Below are 22,284 nucleotides of genomic sequence, written 5' to 3' on the forward strand. Positions count from 1 at the left end.
CCTTTTTCACTTTGACTCTCCTGCTGAAGCGATGGGAGGGGTTCACACAAAGGTTCGGAAGGGCCAGGGTTGAGAATGATCGACTGTAGTTGGTATTACGGCCCTAATGGATGTGGAATTCGTGGCCGTTTGTCTCGCGGGAGGTTGGGCGGTGCGTCACGGCTCCCCCTAATTGAATTTCTTTGGGACTATAGATATTCTTGACTTTTTATCATAGGGGGCGCTGGTTTCTGGCAGGGGGGGGGGGGGACCGGGAGCTTATATGGAATTGCCCTCCTCCACAGTCGCTCTTTTCTTCTTTTAGAACTTAGTTAGTTGGGGCGACAGGCACACTGCTTGGGGGGTTAGGCGATAGCCGTTGCAGGGGTGCAGGGTGGGGGGATGGGTTTTTGTTTTCTTTCTGTTATCGCTCATATGGTTTTCCCCTTTTTTTCGATTTCTTTTTTAGTTTTTTCTTATATGTCATACTGTCGAAATATCCTGATTTTATGTTTTTTACATTCTAGTATCTGACTGTCATGAATCTTTGTATTTATGGTTTTATGGGTGAGAGGGTCTTGAGAGTCCGCATTTAAATAGTTTATCGGATGTAATGTTGCAAGTCATATTTCAAGTTCATTAGCGCGGGCCTCTCAGGGCTTCCTCTGTTGCTCCACGTCTATCCTGTTATGGTTCCTGTTCACCCTATTATTCTGTATGTACGCATGGCACCGGATATGTCTATTCCCTTTTTTTTGTCTTAAAATAATAAAAAGATTTATAATTTAAAAAAAAGGCATTGTCATTTACAATGCCAATAGCTTAAACTTGTGTGGATACAAGACCTATTGCATTACAAATGCTTGTTAATTTTAGAGACCCAAGATGAATTAGTACATTTAAAAATGGAAGCACTGAGAAAGAGCTTTTTTATGGAAGGTTTGTAATTTGCTGCGTGACCTTCCCAAAACAAAAAAAAGAAAAAGAAGCACACAAGGGGGAAACCAATGCGGCGACTGGGGCGGGAGAGGAGCAGGCAAGAGAGGAGTGCAGGCTGGTGGGGGGGAAGAAGTATAGTAAGAAAAGAGCTGGAAAACACATGCACACTTTTGAAGTGCTTTACCAAAAATAATAAAACAGTAATCTAAAAGTGAGCAGAGGAAGGATGCAGTCAGCCAAGCCAAAGGAAGGTATGGGGGCTATGCTCCAGGGGAGGGAGAAACACAAGAAGAACAAGGGAAGCTGTCGAAAAGAAAGCAAGCAAATAAAAGTGACAAAGTCAACTAATGGTAAGCAGTGTAAAGGCTCCAAGCACAAACTAAGTTCACAAGAAGTCTTGTGCAAGTAGAGTGCTTATGCTGCCTGTTAGCCCCTACTAAAATAAAAAAAAGGGACTGGCCACTTGCTTACAATAAAAAATGTCATTTAAAAATAGAAACAATCTGTTACACACTTTTATTAGATCAATCTAGGTCCTTCTCAACAGGCAAGTGTAATTGAAACCGGTTAGAAATTCTTTTTTGTGTAAATGTATATATTTGCAGGAAAATATTTTTCTTATTTCAACAACGAAAATGTACTACTGATGTTACATTTTCTAGAACCTGGAGACATAGTTGAAACACACAAAGATTAATTTTAAAAAATGGATAACGAATGAAGGCTCCCCAGCTTGACTCCTCCACACAAGACAAGACCATCAAAAAAAAAAAAAACAGAGATAAGACTCCCTCCCAACAAGTCAGAGCTGGGCTTGCTGAAATAGAAACTGAAATAGCCCTTCCTTGGTCTTAAAGCAACAACAACTGACAGAGGACTATCGGATATATCCCCCCCTATTTGGCGGCCATATTTGACTAATATTTCACCTTCTTCGGCGGCCATCATGGACTAGTCACTCTCACAGCTTGCCCAGCCCCTAAGAACTGACTATTTACATAGCTCTGTATCTAAACACTGTAATTAAGTATCTGCTTTGTATTGCAGTATTGTATTTTATTTTTATTTTATTTTGCTATTTTTGTTTTTCTACTCTATTATACACATTTATTGTACTTATATTTGTATTCTGTGCACTGCTCTGTACCCACGTCACTTTATCCTCACCTGTAATTCACCGATTACTACCTCATATGTATGTGATTAAGTATCTGCCTCTTATCGCAGTACTGTACTCCTACCTGTACCTATCTGCACCTACACTCTGTTAGTATTATATTTAGTATTTGTATTGTATATGTATCTTGTGTGATTAGGTGACCGCCCTATATTGCAGTTTTATACCTCTACGAGTATTCTATACATTCTGCGCAGATTGCTCCCATTTCACTTTTTCCCATCATTCAATGTTCGCTACCCATTTATTTGGTTCTTCGATATCAGCACCGTCGCGATGTTGCATTGAGTACTTCTACCTCATTCTCTTCGTCTACTCAAGTAAGCTGCACCTAGCCACTTTCTACATCTACACCTAGACTACACCGCTGCTACCTCGTACACTCTGATGGGTAAAGGTGATTCCACCTATCCGGTTCTACCTCCCATCTCTTGTACATAGTGTAAGCTGACTGCTACCTCGCATATAGGATACATTTTGTAAGTTGCACCTTCGCACTGTTTGTTCCTGTATGCACTGACTTCTACCTCATATACTTTTGGTCACTCACTAGTGTCACTCCTCTGCCAACGGCTGACAGTTGTTATTGTCGTTACATCTCCCACATCCAACATCACAGCCCTTCCAATATGGAACCCAACGGCAAGCACACGTTTAGAATTAACTACCCCTCCACCCTCACCAAAAAAGCCACTAAACGTTTTAAACATAACTTCCTGGGGTCGCACCCTGACACACCCTTTGCCGACACCTACTTCTCACAGGGCAGTGGAGCCCTGAATACTGATTTCATCTTCCACACCTCACGCAGAGCCCAATGGAGAAAAGTGTTCCTAACCCTACTCACCGTCTCCTCCACCAGGAAAACAACTCATGGCCTAACTCTCTCTATCACACCTTCCCACCTCTTCCCTAGCAGGGCTACCATTACTATCTACAATAACGGGATTGTCCTAATTCAATCCACGGACAAAAACCTGGAACTACTAGACAACCTGTTCCCCAAGTTCAAAGAGCAACTCTCCAAGCTGCGGACCCACACCCAGAACTCCACCAGCACTATCACCCCTGACGTCGCAGCCCCCACCTACAACACCTCTACCCCCAACACCCCAGTAAATGGCCCACCTGCTGTTAACACCCCACACTCCCCAAGAAGAACAGTCTCTAATGTCTCCACCTCCTTTACTAGCCGCCCCACTAACTTGACCCCCTCTACCCCCACTCACACCCCCCCACCCCTCCCTCCCTTGACATATCAACCCCCACCCACAACACGCCACCATCTGAACATACCACTGCTCGGAGTTCATCCACCCCCCCCTCCCATCCCCCCCACGGCAGACCCCTCTCCCTCCCCACTCTCACCCACGACACTTCTACCCCCACTCACACACCCCCACCCCTCCCCCCCTTGACATATCAACCCCCACCCACAACACGCCACCATCTGAACACACCACCGCTCGGAATTCATCCACCCCCCCCCTCCCATCCCCCCCACGGCAGACCCCTCTCCCTCCCCAGCTCCCTCCCCACTCTCACCCACGACACTCTCACACCTGACATAACAACTCTCACAACTCTCACCCACAACACGCCACCAACGGATCACACCACCATTCGGAGCTTATCCACCCCCCCCCTCCCATCCCCCCAACAGTGGACACCTCTCCCTCCCCAGCCCCCTCCCCACTCGCACCCACGACACTCTCACCCTCCCTACAAAACATACAGAACATACCATCTCCTCTACCTTAGCATCCCCCTCTCTCCTACCTCCTATTCTCAGCCCTCACTAACCTCCTGTCTCCCCCACTGTACTCAGCCTTCACTCACTCTTCTACTCACCAGCACCGTCTCTCACCGATGGCACTACCTATGCCTCCCACCCACCGCCTTCACCGCCTACGTCACCCACACCCCTCGCCCACAAACACGCCCACACATTGAATGCCATCCCACTCATTAGCACCGCAGAACCTCCCAACAACGATAGCATATCCCCCCCCTCGATACCCTGCCCGCTCTTCAGCTCACTACTCAACCAGTCACCAATGGCTCTCACCACCAACCCCATCCCCAATCCACCTCCTGACCTGACTTTATCCACCCTTCAACAAGTCAAAGAAGATATTCTACAAATCAAAAAAGATGTCCACTCAATTAAAAACCTTCTCTCCTCACAGCCCAGTCTGCCTCCCACCTGCCCTCTACCCTACAAACGACGCACCCTCCCTACATACCATCGCCTCCAACGTCACCCGCGTTGGCCGACTATCCCCGCTCGCAATAACTCCCAGCGCCCCCGACGTGTCCTCACCTCACTGTCGGACCACGACATATGCTCTCTCCTACGCTCTTATGGCCCAGGCCCGGTAAAACAAAGATCCAACACACACATCCCCATACCCACAATTCTTACATACCCTCTGAGGCTCCCAACACACAACAACAGAGGTTCCGTCCCTAACAACCTCAGAAAAGTTCCACTCACCCTAGAAAGCTTGACCACCCTTCTCTCTCCCAAACTCAAATGCATCCTACTCAATTGCAGATCGGCCCAGAGACACTCCTCCGACATCGCTGATCTCGTCTCAGCTAGGGATCTGGACCTAGCCATTCTAACGGAAACGTGGCTTACTGAAGCCTCTACCCCGATTATGGACATACTAGTCCCCCCTAATTATCACATCATTAGGCTAGACAGGTCCCCTGGCAAAACGGGCGGGGGAATTGCATGCATCTTTAGGAGCAACCTTTCCGTTACTAAAGTCAACTCCCCCTCCCTTTCCTCCTGTGAACTCCTATGCCTCGACATCACCAGCGAGGGCAAACAAGTTTGTGCTCTACATCTCATCTATCACCCGCCTGGGGACAACCTCACATTCACCCAACAACTCATGGACATGATCACTTCCAATGCCGGTCGGCAGACCACCCAAGTCTACCTGGGCGACTTCAATCTTCATTGGAACGATCAGAAAGACACAGTGGTGAATAGCCTCAAAACTTTCCTGAATGCGCTTGACCTCACCCAAATATGCGATAGACCAACACACGACAAAGGCTCGATACTTGATCTCATTATCGCCAAAGAGAACTCTACACAACTGGAGGCGATACAACAGTGCGACTGGTCAGATCACCACATTATCACCTTCTTTATCAACGAAAAAGTTAAACCTAACCCAACTCAACCAATCAAATCCAAAACATGGAAAAGGGACATGAAGAATCTTAACCCCTCTTCTCTGCCTCCACACATCGGCAATCTTCTCCTCCCCCCCTCAGGTGCCTCGGATGTTCAATTACTGACCGACCACTACCTTGACTCTATGTATACAATAGTCAATGAAGTCGCCCCACTGCAACTGAAGAGAGTCTCCACCAAAATCTCTAACCCCTGGTATGACGAGAGACTCAATGACGACAGGCGTACTATGCGAATGGCAGAGCGCACCTGGAGATCTGACCCCTCATCACTGCATCTCAAAATGCTTAAGAACAAGAGAAATGCCTACTTCAGGAAAATAAAGCGCACAAAGTCGGACTTCTTTAGCCGCCAGTTGGACCTAGCAAAAAACAGGCCAAGAAAGTTGTTCGAACTAATCAAGACTCAAACAAAGCCACAACCCTTACAATCAAACGGCACAACAAGCGAAACCCCACACTGTGAAGCCTTCTCTTTAAGCTAAAGACTGACAACATAAGAAATTATCTCATCATGGATGTAAGCCGATTCACCAACCACACCCGGATGTCCAACACTCAACCTAAAAACAAGGCTTCTTGGCTACACTTCGATACTTATTCGGAAGAAGCAATACACAAACTGCTCTGCACCTTGAAGCCCTCTAATCACCTCACTGACCCCCTTCCTGCTAATGCTGTAAAAGACTTCATCCCATTGCTCCTCCCTCACTGGACCAAAATCATCAACAGCTCCCTTCAACAAGGTCTCATTCCAGACTCCCTCAAGGTGGGGCAAGTCACGCCTATACTCAAGAAACCTACCGCTGATCCATCTGACCTAAACAATTACCGACCCATCACCAATATCCCCACCCTGGCCAAACTGCTGGAGAAATGTGTCCAACTCCAACTAACTAAACACATTGATCACTTTGACCTCCTCAACGCTCATCAATCAGGCTTCCGAGCGAAACATAGCACGGAAACAGCTATGACGCACATAATTGATGACGCCCTCCAAATACTTGATCGCAATGAGTCCTGCCTCCTCATCCTTCTTGACCTCTCTTCAGCATTTGACACGGTCAAACATGAGAACTTGCTGGAGCTGCTAAGCACTAGAATGGGTCTATCGGGAACTGTTCTCAAATGGTTTTCGTCCTTCCTCCATAACCGGTCGCAGAAGTTCAAGATCGACAATATGCTATCTACACCTGTGCCTGCAGATCTAGGTGTTCCACAAGGATCCTCCCTCTCCCCCACACTGTTCAACCTCGTCATGGAACCGCTCGCCACCTTGCTCCAAGCTTCCAATGTCCAATTCCATATGTACGCCGACGACACACAACTTTACATAAAGTTACAGTCCCCGGAAGATATCAAACATCTGAATTCCACACTTATTAACACTCAATCTTGGCTGGCCGATAATCACCTCAAACTAAATGCTCTGAAAACTGAGTTCCTACTCATCTCACCCCCGGCGAAAATTTCCACCGCCCAAACCTGGCTCAATAACCTAACAGCACTCAATGTCCAACCTACCGTCGTGGACTCGGCGAAATCCCTAGGCATCACACTCGACGCCAAGCTCAACATGCAGCAGCACATTAGCAAAGCCACAAAAGGAGCTAACTTCCAAATCAACACACTGAGGAAAATTAAACCCTTCCTCCCTGCCGAAGACTTCCAAACTGCTGTACAAGCCTTAGTCATCCCGCGAATAGACTACGGAATTGTGGCCCTCAGCGGACTCCCGCTATCCACAACGGCACCCCTAAGAGCCTCCCTGAACGCTGCTGCGAGACTCATTACTGGCTCAAGAAAACACTCGCATATATCCCCAGATTTAAAGTCTCTAAAATGGCTACCATTTGAAGCCAGAATACAGCTAAAAATTGCAGTTATGACACACGCGGCCTTGCACCACAAGGCACCCAACTACCTCGCTCAAAAGTTGTCTATATCAGGAGGTTCGAGATCCAATAGAAGTACAAAAAAATCTACTCCTGAAACCTCGTAGATTCCGGAAAGAGAAAACATACAAGCGCTCCTTCTCAGGAATGGCACCCAGAATCTGGAATGCGCTCCCTCCTGAAACCAGGCTTATCTCCTCCACTGCACTCTTCAAGAAAGAGGTGAAAACCATCCTTCTGGCCAAGATCTCCTGAACTTTATAAGTACTGGATCAGAGACTCTGCCTCGCTGTGTACCACTGCTCACCTTGTCCATTGGCACTATACTTCTACTTGATGATGACACTACTACGCTACCTCTTACTACCGACCAACATATGATACACTTTGGTCCACTGAACCACCCTCCCGATGCCCCACTCAGTGTTCTCTCTAGCCTAAGAACTTGGTATAAGCCATTCACACATCCTAGGTTTACCTGAAAACATCTGCAGTGAGATTAATGACTTGTGCCGTCTTATATTACTTGTCTACTTGTTTGTATATTGATATGTTTTCTGTACGTTATTATTATCCTACTATGTTGGTGACTATTGTACTGCTCCCATTATCCCTCTTCTTTCCTGCTGCCCCTACCCATGTCTCTGTGAAGCGCTCTGATATCTGTAAGGATCTTGTTCGCGCTATACAAAACTTTGAATAAATAAGAAGAAAGTAAAGTGCTGGTTCATCAGCACTGGCACAGAAGTCTACTTCTTTTTAGGCGATGTGCTCATGTTATCAGGGGTGAAGATCCCATCTATAACCGTGCAAGAGCAAATGTTTGAAGTGGGCTAATTCACATGTTCCATGCTGTTCTGTTGTGTTTGGCTTGTGGAAACAAAATGTGGATTATAGTTGAAAACACCAATGAATGTGTGTGCAGTGCAGTGCGATGAGTGCCACCTTCTTACATCTCACCTGGGCCTGTGCAGCGATTCAGGGGTTCTGGGGGAGGTAATGACTAGAATCAAGGCGTCGTGACCCCCCCATACCCCAGTGGCCTACATGTTGGGTATGGTTGTGAGGCCCAAGGGGCAGAAGATTCTATATAAACGTTCTCAACTTGCGTTCCTTTTAGCCAAAGGGCAAGTGCCCATTGGGTTGATGGGATCCAGAACACTGTAGACATCTTCCAGGCTCAGGGATCTTCTCAGGGAGAGGGGTGGTTAAAGAAAAACATATGCGCCTCTCTCGCACCAACAAGGGAGCCACGGAGGAGGTCCTGGCTTGGGGGCTTCTCCTTGATAAATGTAATTGCGAAGAGGAGTCAAACTTAGATTCTAGCTCGGATGATGAGGTGTGACCCGTGCGTGATGAGTGGCGCTATGTACAGGTGATATGGCAGCCAAGTCTGGTCATGATTGATTTCCTTATTTTGCACTAGCTCGGTGACTTGGACAAGGAAGTATTGTGTTCCTAGTCATGTACTTTCCTCTTATGCTATTTTGTCATGCTTGATGATGCTCATCATCGACAACTGTTACATTGCTTACATGAGACGTGAAGTACCTGTGCTTGAGACTTTTGCACTGCTTGATTTGCTCTTCTTTACGTGCATAATTAATAAAACAAAAATTATAATAAAAAAACACCAATGGAGGAAAAGAGTTGACCCAAAATCCTTCTATGAATGAATATACATAACGGCATCATTAGCTGCAAAAAAATCTCAAACCGATTTATCTTTCATGGATTATTTAGCACCTCAACCAAGTCGAACCATTTTCACTTGATGACCCACTTCTGCAGTTCTGTTTTTTTTCAAACTAAGAGGCAGTGGTAATCTCTTCACAGCCATTCTTCACATCCATACATCATTGGAAGGGACACTTCAGAAAATAATTGTAAAGAAGGCTGACTAAAGGGCATGATGACATTCCCCTGCCCTTTCAAGGCCAAAACTATGTCCTAATAATGACCTCACCTGGAAGCCCATAAAGGATCCACTGTGCCCAAAGTCAACCTTTTGCTATTAATATTTATGATATGATTTACCATGCAAGTGTAGGTACTAATTTGGATTTCTTTTTGTAGTTGGGTTTTTAGATTGTCTGACATAAATCTATTTTCATAACGAAGATGGTCAACTTGGAATCATGGTTTTCATGGTGGTATCACGCAACCAGAAACTACAACTTCCAAGGTGCATTTTAATGTTGTAGCTGCATTTCCAATGGCTACCAAAGCCAGGAAAAGTTAACATGTCCTGAAAGCTAGGGCTTGTGGTCAAAGGACCCACCTCTAGCTGAGAACATGTGTGTTCTCGATTAACATGTTAAAGGCTTCTAGAACCAGAGTTTGAAAGCATCGTTCACAGTGTACGCTATGCACTACATGGTAGACAAGAGCACTGGTGAATGCTGCACAGATCTGTCGCTTGCTTTACTCAGTTAAAGCAGTGTCTTGAAAAGTTTTACTCCTGAATACTACTAAGGGAGGACCTGGCTTGGCAGTTCGGGCCGGACTGTTCCCATGAGGAGCAGGGTCAAGACTGATTAGCATATGGCTGGGTCCGAACTGGGGTGGTGTAGTGATCAAAAAAGATCGATGGATTTAACCCAGATATCTTGGCTGGGGTGAATGTTTGATTTGTTACGCATTCTGTCCATTATTTGTGTGTTTTTCCCTGATTACTACTAGGGCAGCTCCAGAAAGGAGTGTGCTTTGTTCGTAACACCGACGAAGCAGCTTGTTTAGGGTATTTGTTTCTACGGCCTGTGCCAGCTGCTGCTTCCTTCAATGTGCACTGTGCAGGCAACTCAAGGAAATGTGTTCCTTCTGCTTCATGCATTTCTTGAATCTAGGAACTATACTGCTGTTTCTTAAAATCTACTTTGCTGATGTATACGATGGCCCTTTTGTTGTGACCCTGATACTTTTTTCCTGAACATCTACATTCCAGGTGTTGAAACCAACTCAGCTGTTCCTGGTGTTGGCCTAGTCCTCAGAGTAACCATGTTACTCATTTCCTAAAACAACTTCTGATAAGGGGTATGCAAAATTCAACTAAATTGCTGTTGTGCAACTCCCCAAAATTCTGCCTCAATTACTCAAAATGCAAAACCAGCATTCAGCGCTACATTTTGGACGGGAGATTGCATTTTGAGCTAAAATAACTCAAAAAACGTACATGTCAAAAACAACAGCCATTTGGGTGCCTGCATTTCCTTACTTGGGGGATACATTTGATTAACATATTAATTGGCTTACTAGTCTATCCATTCGCTGTACACGCTTTAGTCAAGCTTGTAGCGCTTTATTTAAATTTTCATGATCGAGAAGGAGTAAACTCATGTTGCCCTTATTACAAATCAACAAAATGAAATGTCTTTCTGTACTTATATATGGTGCCGCAATTTGGGAGTACCGCAATTGTAAGGTCGTCCAGCAAGAGGAGAACGTCTTCTGTAGGAAACTTTTGGGTCTGGGCCCAAACAGCTCAACATTATTTTTCCAAGAAGAGTTGGGCCTTGGTTATGTGAGGACTGTGTAAAACTGGCCCCATTGTTATTGTGGGTTGTGGTGAGCACGCTGCGTTTAACAGGGACACAACTGAAGATTGCCGTGGGTGTGAGTATGGTCACAAGATACAGTGGTTAAATTACATCAAGATCACTGCCTGGACCTAATGTTGCCCTGATTTGTTCATGAGACTCCACCTTCTTTATAAGGGAAATAGGAGACTAGTCAGGGAACGGCTTATGAATCGGCTAAAAGAAGATAAGGAGTCTAAGAGGCTTGAGAAACCTACCACTAGATCTCTTTTGCTCTTGAAAACTGTTCCAGGCCCTGGGACCTCTCTCTCCACTGGTGGACAACCTTGGTAAAGATCACCCCTAGAGAAAATTCCGCCTGGGCTCAATACGTCCACTTATTTCTTTTCCTCCTGGCCAGTTTGATCTTGATTCGATCCAGGTATTCCTTTACAGTGGCTGCTCCCTCCAAACTTTGGAATATCTGGTATTATTTTTATGAACTTTATTTCTTTTTTGTATGCCAGAGGTACTTATTACCACTTTTAAAAACCATGGGATTTCAGCAGTTTGAAAAGGCTTAACTACATTTACAGTTATTACCAGATTATGATGTAACTGATGCTGGCATTTTCTTCTTTTTAAAAAGGTGCCTTACATTGGAACAAAATCATTAACTTTTAAAGCTGTATGTATTGGCCTTAGATTATAAAACTTGCCAAATGTACTTTTATGTGTGTAGTTTTTAACCGTTCTAGAATCGCAGCAGTCTATATAATTGTTGTGGCTTTTGTACTTAATCTATGTATGAGATTTTTAGAAGTGTTTTTTTTATGATTCAGTTGTATATTCAAATTAAGACGTGTGAGAGAGAAGAACTTGAAGGTGTTATTTTATGATGGAAGTGATATGCCCTACAGCCATTCGCGCTACTGTCGCACGAGTTGTTGTCTTGCTCCTGCAGGAAACTTTCACCACAAATGAAGCAGAATTACCCTACTTGGTGCAGTGGCATTACTTTTGGGAACTTCTAGAAATAAGCATAACGTGAAAGTCCCAAAACATATTGGTTTAACGGAAATTTTGCCTGGGTCTGCTTCTGATGATCTCTTTTCGGTCCCCTATAACTCTCTTCTTGAGCATCCCTTTAGTCTTTAGATATGATGTTACATTACCTGCATTTAGTGAGCATCCCTATATCCTTTTAGGCTTCCCGTTATGCACTTGCTTAGTTCCTGAATGAGTTATGTTTAGTTTTCACGCTTCTGTCACTTAAGCATTAATCTCTTGGTTTATCAATACATTGAGTTTTTCCTACATAGGTAGGCGTCTTGCTTCTTCACTGTTGTGCTAACATGTTTTTATGTCTACCACTTGGGCTTGTCAAAAAAGCCCTAGTCTGTGTGAGCGCTGAAGGCATTAAGGTGAAGGAGAGGACCCTGGGGAAGGTTTGACAGACATAGACTATAACAGGATTTGTTGCATAAGTGGAGTCTCAACAAGCACTGGGTTTAAATTGATGCAATACAATTACACGTTCAGGGAAACAAAGGCCACCCTATTCACCAGGAACCAGGGTAGTCATTTAACAGGAGGCTATCTTTGGCGGTCCTCTTCAGATGGGCATGCTAAATAACTACGGAGGCCCACTGCCTTAGATTAACAAGAGATGGGTCACTCACCTCTCTCGATTTCCTCACCCTGGAAGTTAATTGACAACACGACCTGAAATGTTTTACTTCTGGATTGAACACGGACTAGTGTAGCCGCAACATTCCATAAGGACTGTCAGTTCCCTTTCACTTCTCAGGGTGCCCAGCTGGGCCCCATGTGAGTAACTATCCCCTTTCCCAATACTCTGTTCTGAGTCACTCCCATTATTGGTGCACACATCACCACTCTGCCAGTTTATCGTGATTGCTCCAGGTGTCCCTCATTGTTAGGTCCTGATGAGATCCCCTACTGACTGTGGGGTCAAAATGCTGTTGACACGCACTTAAAACAAAAAGTTTTTCAGCCCCATCTAATGTGTCAGAAGGCTGCTAATAATTATTGTGTACTTATCAAAAGGTCGTTTTTGTTCATTATGAAACCTTACTCTATGTCATAACTTGTCACTTTCAATATGTAGGTTCTAAATTCACTTGGGACACCTTGCACTTTCTTTATTTACATCATAATACAGTTGCAATACTTACATAAACAGCATTGTACTCTCCTTTCTTCTTTCGGCATACCTTTAGCGGTGACTATTACCATTGTGCTGCACTATTATCAAGTATACTATACATTGTCCACAGGACAACCAGGTACTGAGTAAATGTTTGGGTCGGGAAACTACCTAGGACAAATAACAGGCACACACATACTGTATACAAACAAGGATTGCCTGTTTGGACTCTTGCAATTTAAGACTGGGGAGACAGCTACAGACAGATTGATGGATCAAGTTGTCTCTCTTGCTAAAATAAAGTTGAAAGCAACATGGATGTCTCCAAACAGCCCAACATACAAGGGTCGGACAAAAGACTTAAGGCTCGATTACGACGTTGCCTATATTTTGGGTGCAAAGTCCAGACTCATAATTTTGCAATAGCACAATGTTAGCAAATTAGCAGGAGTGCAATTTGCAATCAGTGAACCCGGGAATGGGGTACGACATACAAATAGTGCCAGTTATTTAAAATTCCTATATGTGCAAACAGCGCTTTTGTGCAATTTTCATCCTCTGATTGGGTCTAGTTCTTCCTGCTGCAAATCGAGGGGACAAAGATCTGTATTAAGTGCATATATTTCATAATGAGGTTTTGGGTGCTAATAGGAGTTGAAGACCAATCATGATCAGGACCTCAAGCAATTGACCAAAGCCAAACCGGTAGCAATGCTTAAGAAACAATGGACCATATGACACTGGCTCTCAAACAGAACAACATCAAAGCCCTCTCTGGAGACATTCTCTCACCCCGATCCTCCAGGATTAATGGCTGCTGCACTCAAGGCATCTTCCCTAAGGCTCTCAAGTCCAGATCGTCCCGCTCCTGAAGAAACCCCACACTAGACTTTGAAAACTTTGACAACTAATGGGCCATCACTCATCAACCCTGCAATGGGAAGATCATTGAAAAAGCAGTCTATGCACAAATTGAAGATCACACCAACTCCACCCATCTCCTGCATTACTATTGATCTGGATGTAAAATACCTAACTTATAAATCAAAGACGTCCTCCTGGCCACAGATAAAGAAGAACCCTCTCTCCTGATATTATTAGACCTCGCTTTTGCATTCAGAACTGTCTACTACCACACCCTCGTCAACACTCTGAAGTCTCGCCAGTACATTCACATCAGCACCTCCAGATCCGAGAAGATGCAGATCACCTGCGAAATTCCCTAGGGTTCCACCTTGTCCCCTGTCATCTTCGACCTCTACATGTAGACTCTTGGAATTGTACTCACTGAAAAAAGCATAAAAATTCAATATGCCAATGACACACAACTACGTTTGGAAGTCTCTTCTTTTACAGACGCCCAATGTCACATACACTGCTTGCACCTCATCTCGTCAAGGATGTATCAAACCTACAGGAACCTTAAAGCCACAAAAACTGAATTCCTTCTTGCCAAACGAAAATAAAGACAACCTAGTAGCAACTCTCTCCGTTAAAAAAGTGAAATAATTCTTCTCAGAAAGCAACTTCAGAACTGCAAGTCAAGCCCTGGTACTTCTGCATCTAGATGGTGGCAATGCTCTGCTCCCCAGTCTCCTAGACTCCACACTGACCTGCCCTCCCATTAAGGGCATTCTACATGCAGCAGCTTGCCTCAACCAGGGCCTTAATGAACAGGGAAACATCACCCATGAGTTCCACTGGCTGTCCTTGCCAACAAAAGCAATCTTCATAAGCTGCTGCGTGATCTACAAACATCACAATGGCACCCCTGTTTATTTGTTTCATCACTGGTGGCCCTCTTTACTCATGTAGCCGGGACACCATCAGATATGAGAAAATCAAATGTAAAAAAGAAAGAAAAGAATAAGGCAACAGCCCATCACCAACTATGCACCCGGGGTCTGGTACGTAATCCAGTACACCAATCCTGCTACAATTTAGTAAAGAGCTGAAGAAACAATCGTTAAGGAAAACTACATTATAACGAAGTAACATCCGCTTTCACACTAAGAAACCAGCTACCCCTTCAATCGCAAGTTGATGGTGTTTCTACCTCGGGCGTTGTGCAGCGCTCCACTGCACTGTGGCTAGGTTCACGCCATATAAATACCACATATTGAAATACAAAAGGTTGGAATAAGCTGATCAAGGCGTTATCACATGCTGCCAAACTTTAACCATGAGCATTAACTGTCATAACTAAGGCACATGATGCATGCGTGGTTTATAGGAACAATGAGTTTTGGAGACCTATTTATAACGATGCAAACCCTTATATAGAGCATATAGTGACAACAATAATCCATTAACTAGTCTATATATTGTCTCTGTAAAATGATTTTTAAAGATTCATTATTTGTAAGAAGGTATTGTCGCTGTAAATTGTTTTTTAATGAGTGTTATTTACTATGCAATTGCTTTTATTGGTTGTTTCACAACCCAAATAAAGTTTATTGAACTGAACTGAACTATTCTATTAAACTCATGTTTATGCTATACTTTGTAGTAAGTAATTTGTAGCAGGAACGGGCAAAACCGGCTTTCAGTGATATTGAAACGCTCACACCGATTAGCCATTCTGTTTCTAAGTAGATGTTAGCACTTAAAAATCCAAGATACAGGTGTTTTAAAAAAAAATGTGTCCCTCTTTACAGCTGCTCAGTTTCCCATACTTAGGTCAAGTTATAGCGGTACTAGTGTAATGAACAATAAAAAGTCCATTCTTTGTAATTTAAATGATGTATTTATTTTAGTTGTATTCAAGATGAAGGAGAGCCCCACCAGGAGGAGTCTGTGCTCTGCTCAGCCCATTCAGCAACTGATGACATCCAAACGACATTCTAACATTCCACATTCTCTCACGTCATACATCCTGGCTGAGCAGTACACTACATCTTCTCCCTTCTTTACAATGAGAAGGGAGAACTTGGTACAATAAGTTACAAGCAAAATTTCCATACATCCTGGCTGAGCAGTACACTACAACTAGTCATCTATCTTTGTATTATCGTTTGTATGGTACGATCTGCGTACCCGATGTGAATGTTAACCTTGTGCACACCATCTTCCACAGAGTTGCGGATGCGATGCCTCAGAATAAATGCTGCTGGAACATGCTTATAACTTCTTGCAACTAAGCAACTTTTATATGTTTATGTTTATGTTTATGTTTAGCATTTATAAAGCGCGGCTTATACCCGAGGGCGTCTTGGCGCTGAGATTTGCAGACTTATTGATTGGTGTGGCCTGTAGTGTTCAGAGTGATTCAGAGATAACCGTTATTGATTGAACAACCATGTCTTTAGTTTCTTGCGAAACTGCAGGAGTGATGGGCTTAGTCTAATGTCTTGGGGCAAGGTGTTCCATAGTTTAGGTGCCGCTATGAGGAAACGACGATCACCCCAGGAGACTGTTTTGGATCGAGGGACCATGAGTTGATTGAGATTGGAGGACCGGAGCTGTCTAGGGGGCAGGTATCGAACCAACTGGTCCTTTAGAAATTGGGGACCTTTGTTGTTTAAGGACTTGTAGACTAAACATAAGGATTTAAATTTAATCCTATTGTGGATGGTCAACCAATGTAAATCTTTTATTGTTCCTGATATGGCCGCAAATTTTGGAAGTCCGGAGAGTAGACGGGCAGCAGCATTTTGTATCGACTGCAACTTTTTGAGGACCCTGGCCTGAGTGTTTAAAAATAGACCATTGCAGTAGTCAAGGGCCGATAGAACCAGGGAGCTAACCAGGGTTTTAATGGCAGCTGCTGGTAAAAACGGACTTATTTTCTTAATCATGCGTAGCTTATAGTGTGCCAAAGATGCTACTTTATTCGCATGGTCTATGAAAATGAGAGAAACCTAGTTTTCCTATTTGTACTGCACACGTCTAAAATTAAAAGTTTATGGAGTGGATTCCTTAGTGCAAGGACAGTTCCAGTTCCCCAGGGAGATCTCTCAATCCTGCACAATCAAGCATGATAGAAACACAATATTACCAGAGCACTAGTGACAAATATAATGGAATGTGACATTGAGGCACACATTAGTCAGTACACAATTACTGGGGAAACCGTAAGATGCTGTATTATAGGATGTCAGCTAGCGACACTGTCGAGCAAGACCTTACACACTCAATAAAGACGCTGTGGAACATGGCATTAGATGGCCACGGGCGACAAAGAGGGAACCTCCCTTCTACCAGACGCAAGTCTAATGCACTGTTTTAATTTTGCTACCATTTTGCCTTTTCTCTATTTTCATTGTTATTTGTCCAATTTGTGTTCTATTGTATCTAACTATCCCATCGCTCTTTGCAAAACACCGAAATGAATGACATAAGTATTCATACGATGCTGGACTCAGCATTACATGATCACTGTTGAACAGGTCACTGCAGGATCACTTGTGACATAGTGTGATCTAGCATTATATGGTATGTTGACAGTGCAGCACACCATTATATGATCACTGATGACACTTGGGGAGGGGTGTTGACATTGCAGGACACCATCATATGTTCAAAGATGACACTTGGGGAGGGTTGTTGACAGTGCAGTACACCATTATATGATCACTGATGGCACTTGGGGAGGGTTGTTGACAGTGCAGTACACCATTATATGATCACTGATGACACTTGGGGAGGGGTGTTGACAGTGCAGTACACCATTATATGATAACTGATGACACTTGGGGAGGGGTGTTGACAGTGCAGTACACCATTATATTATCATTGATGAAACTTGGGGAGGGATGTGGATGACATTGCAGCACATCATTGTAAGTCCACTAATGGCACTTGGGGAGGGGTGCCGACATTGCAGCACACCATTGTATGATCACTGATGAAACTTGGGGAGAGGTGTTGACATTGCAGCACACCATTGTATGATCACTGATGAAACTTGGGGAGAGGTGTTGACATTGCAGCACACCATTGTATGATCACTGATGACACTTGGGGAGGGGTGTTGACATTGCAGCAGGTCATCATATGTTCAAAGATGCACTTGGGGAGGGTAGTTGACAGTGCAGCACACCGTTGTATGATCACTGATGACACTTGGGGAGGGTTGTTGACATTGCAGCACATCATTGTATGATCACTGATGACACTTGTGGAGGTGTGTTGACATTGCAGCAGGTCATCATATGTTCAAAGATGCACTTGGGGAGGGTTGTTGACAGTGCAGCACATCATTGTATGATCAATGATGACACTTGGGGAGGGTAGTTGACAGTGCAGCACACCATTATATGATCACTGATGACACTTGGGGAGGGTTGTTGACATTGCAGCATACCATTGTATGATCACTGATGACACTTGGGGAGGGGGTGTGTTGCCATTGCAGCAGGTCATCATATGTTCAAAGATGCACTTGGGGAGGGTTGTTGACAGTGCAGCACATCATTGTATGATCAATGATGACACTTGGGGAGGGTTGTTGACAGTGCAGCACACCATTATATGATCACTGATGACACTTACGGAGGGTTGCTGACATTGCGGAACACCATTGTATGATAACTGATGAAACTTGGGGAGGGGTGTTGACAGTGCAGCACACCATTATATGATCACTGATGACACTTGGGGAGGGTTGCCGACATTGCGGCACACCATTGTATGATCGCTGATGACACCTGGGGAGGGTTGCCGACATTGCGGCACACCATTGTATGATCACTGATGGCACCTGGGGAGGGTTGTTGACATTGCAGCACACCATTATATGACCGCTGATGACACTTGGGGAGGGGTGTTGACATTGCAGCACACCATTATATGATCACTGATGACACTTGGGGAGGGGTGTTGACATTGCAGCACATCATTGTATGATCACTGAGGACACTTGGGGAAGGGTGTGTTGACATTGCATCACACCATTGCATGATCACTGATGACACTTGAGGGGGTGTTGACATTGCAGCACACCATTGTATGACCACTGATGACATTTGGGGGGCGTTGACATTGTAGCACACCATTATATGATCAATGATGATACGTGGTGGGCGGGGGTACGACATCTTCAGCTGCCACACGTCATTATATAAACTAACGTGGGGCACAACATTAGAAAATTAGTATGTACGCTGTGGGACTCTGCATGACGTGTCGTAAGTAAGCTCAAATAGAGGGGACGGACTTCCACATACCTCACCCGCCGCTATAAAAATTAAAACATGAATTGCCCCACCGTGACCTTCCAAATTATTTCTCCGGCAAATTCATTTCAATTGCAACTTCAAGCTTGTCGCTGCCAGAGGACCACAGTCACAAGCTTGAAAGGCTGAGCACCGCGGTATACCAGTCACTCACCCTCATCTGGAGGGTATCGCCCTATTTCACTCGTATTCACTCGGCATAATTTATCCATATATTTCAAAGTAGCCTCCCTCGTCCCAAGCCTGGACCATCCCCCAAAAAACGTTCATTCTGTATTTAATTTAAATGGGTCCCTCAGGCCCTCACACATCTGACCTCACTCTCATTGTACCTGCATGTACACAGCGCTCACTGCCCCTGACTGTGCACGCCCTACAAGAACGGTCTGTCACTTCAGTCACTCCTCGTCATTCAATGCTGTGGGGGGCAGAGGGGTCCATAGGTGACGTCACGGCAGTGGTACCGAAGCTGGAGTGCCCTGAGTGGCCCCAGTGACCCCTGAACCCCGGACACTCACCTGTCACCGCTCCCCACGCCCAGGGGCTGCCGGAGAAGGGCTCTCTGCACTCCACTTCCGGCTTCTCTGTGGCCGCGCCTTCTCTGTGACGTCATCGAGCTACTCGTCCAACCAAAATCTGTGACGCCACGTAAGATTGGTCGCTGGGAATTGTAGTCCGCATTCTTGCAGTCGCTGGTTTGTACAGAGTCCTGAGTAGAAGGGGAGGTTAGCTCGGGTAGAAGTTGGAATGTCGCTGTAAAAAGTGAAAGGGCAGTTCATGGGGTGTGGTAGTGTGCAAAACACGGCTTGTCGTCGTATTCTAATGTAAGGCAGCTGGTGGAGTGTGTGGCTGGTCATGGCTGGGATTCTAGGTCACGTTTGATAGCATTGTGGTCATCATGGTGATTTTGGTTTACCAGCACGCTCCAGCTCCTGTTTGTTGTGGATGCTGTTGATCATCTGGTTTCAATAACAAGTTACAGGGCGTGCCGCTACCTGTGCTTGTGGGTTGCCACATCAACAGATCTGCCTGTCAAACAAACTAAATATTGTTGGGCAAGGAACCCTCAATTCGAGGCAGTCTTCACTAAGCAAGTTTTATATAAAGAAAGTGCAGCTGAAACTTCCTGTGTTGACACACGTATTGCTTGACTGCTTGGGTTCACAGTAAATCGAAAAGTGAGTTAACCATTAAAGGAGGTTACTTCCTTTCAAGGAAATGTCATTTAAATGACACTAAATTGTATTGTCGCTTTTTCCCTGAAGAATTATTTGCCACCCATGAATTTGTTATATTTAACATGCAGGGCAAGGATGCACTGGTTATAATGAACAATTTAGTTTAGTATAAGCAATCCAAACACATCTTGCACCATGCAGTGCTCTACCCACCTCCCTCGTACTAGTTTCTAACAAAGTAGGACACCTCCTGAAGGAATGGAACAGAGAATAATGAAGTGAGAGATGAATGTATTATCATGCTTAAAACAGGAGAAAGGTAGGACATTCGCAGGAATGTGCAGCAAATCCCTTCCATGCTCTAGTGTCTTTTATATTATGCACACTAGGACCCTCACAGTTTTTTTCCCCCCAGAGTTTTATATAGCGCGAACTAGACCCAAACCGAATCAGGTATCAGAGCGCTTTACATATTTTCCAGTTACGTTACATGAGGTACTCTAAACAGGAATTACATAGACTGCTGGGGGGTATTAAGATGTGGTTATAAAAGTTATGACCCACTCACACAATTGTACTTCTGGTAACTATAGTGTAGGAATCTAAAAAAACACATGTGATAATCAGAAGACCGGCGAAAGCATCATGCTGTTAGGACGAGAACCTTCACTCACCCACAGGTGACATGCTTCATTATTGGTTCCCTCCTCACACAAGGACTTCAAGGTACCTAGTGTCGGCTTCAACTCCCTTAGAGAGTTGTAGCCCACACCAGAACCTTGCGGTCCTTTTTGCAATAGCTTAGAGAATGTGTGTTTAGGTTGAGCATCACCTCTCGCCCCAAGTGGAGAATAAATATTCCACAAACTCCACCACAGTACAACACATTCCCTCCACTGATGACTAGTCTGTCTCTCCCCGATGACTACAATACAATACCATTACTTCCCACTCTCCAATAGACCGTCGCACCCACACTCTTATCAACAAGATCATTACACTCTCCCACCCTTGCAACCCAGCAAGACTGCTTGCAGACCATCCAACCATTACCAAAACTATGTTTTAGGACCCCAAAAATGCCAGCTCCCCCAACCACCCTGATTCAACTAACTCTCTACACTTCAAGACTTCCCCCTTCCAGAAGTCTCCTTTGAGTCACTACACCTAAGCCACGCTCAACACTATGAAATCTGAATTGCTGCTGATTAGGGCTGATATTCTAAACCTAACTCGTATAACCTCCAACCTTGAACACAAATTGACCTCACTCAACTCACCTCCAGAATAACAATACCCCTACTTCAATTTGCCACTCAGGTACTACCCCTGCTTACTCCAGGGTCTCAAATCCTTGCGGGAGGTCTAAACCAAATTACAAACACTCCTCCCAACTGTTAGACTTGGCATCTTTTGGCGTGTTTCCCCTGAGTTTTTGCTTGCTGCCCTCCCGGTTTTTATGCTGTTTTTGCTGGTATAACGTTTCTGCGCGCTTTTCGCACTGCTGATCAGTGGTAAAGCACTGGTGCTCCCGTGGTAAATTGTGTTATGATTGGATGTGTGACTTACTTGTCAGTCCCCATTAGCGAGCACTGCGTGTGCCGGGGCTTGTGAGTCCACCGCTACTTGTGGGTCTGCAGCACGGATTGTGCCACCCACATACGTAGCCCGAGAAAGGTGTAACTGAAGGAAGTTTGGTAGGCCTGAACTCAGCGTCTAAAGACGCAGCCTTTAGCGAGGGTGTCCTTTTCATTCTGAGTTCATAAAGGCCACTTTTAGAAAGTGGGTATTATTTTGCTTGGTCATCCCGTGTGCCTCTGCTGGAATGTGGATTGCCTGTCTGGTTTTTGGACGACAGCTGACTAGGAAGTAGGGTGGCTCCCAATACTCTAGGTAGGTCAGAAAAAGGCTGGATAGACCTTGGTAACGACGGGGAAAGCGGGAGGAGATTTCCTTGCACCTCAAATGGCCTGGTCTGGCTCTGACAAAACCATCTCCACCTCCTGCCAGGAATTCACGCAGAGAAGGACCAACTGGTT

General features: G+C 44.8%; 1 pseudogene across 1 annotated transcript in view; it reads right to left on the minus strand.

The window, feature by feature from the left end:
• Window positions 1-19,638, minus strand: part of LOC144798634 (TIR domain-containing adapter molecule 1-like) — a 42,085-nt pseudogene extending 22,447 nt beyond the window's left edge. Inside the window, exon 1 of the transcript XR_013603586.1 lies at window positions 19,586-19,638. The product of XR_013603586.1 is annotated as a TIR domain-containing adapter molecule 1-like (transcript). The remainder of the gene's footprint in view (window positions 1-19,585) is intronic.
• Window positions 19,639-22,284: the final 2,646 nt, after the last annotated feature.

Source organism: Lissotriton helveticus, chromosome 12 (genome assembly GCF_964261635.1).
Source record: "Lissotriton helveticus chromosome 12, aLisHel1.1, whole genome shotgun sequence".
Classification (NCBI taxonomy): domain Eukaryota; kingdom Metazoa; phylum Chordata; class Amphibia; order Caudata; family Salamandridae; genus Lissotriton; species Lissotriton helveticus.